Source organism: Halyomorpha halys, unplaced genomic scaffold (genome assembly GCF_000696795.3).
Source record: "Halyomorpha halys isolate HHAL.00 unplaced genomic scaffold, Hhal_1.1 Scaffold162.1, whole genome shotgun sequence".
NCBI lineage: Eukaryota > Metazoa > Arthropoda > Insecta > Hemiptera > Pentatomidae > Halyomorpha > Halyomorpha halys.
In genome coordinates this window covers 100,967-101,350 of record NW_027109824.1, presented here as the reverse complement: position 1 = coordinate 101,350, position 384 = coordinate 100,967, and positions in this window count along the sequence as shown.

Sequence of the window (384 nt, the reverse complement as noted above, 5' to 3'; positions counted from 1 at the left end):
GCAACATTATTTTAATATTGAACATTGATATTTCAAAACATCGATGTTTTTTTATCAATGTTCCATTCTTTGTTTAAAAAAACACTTCTGACAGGGCGTAGAATGCGTGATCGTTGGAACAGACCTTATGTTATTCAAATGGATGTTCAGAAACATCAATGTTTTTTGGGTAATATATTGTAAGTAACGATATTTTAAAACATCGATGTTTTTTGTAGTTGATATAGCATTCTTAGTTTCAAAAACCACTTCTGACAGGCCTTAGAATATGGGATTGTTGGAACAGACTTTATGTTTCTGTAATAGTTGTTCAAAAACATCGATGTATTCTGGGTAATGTATTGTAAGCAACATTATTTTAATATTGAACATTGATATTTCAAA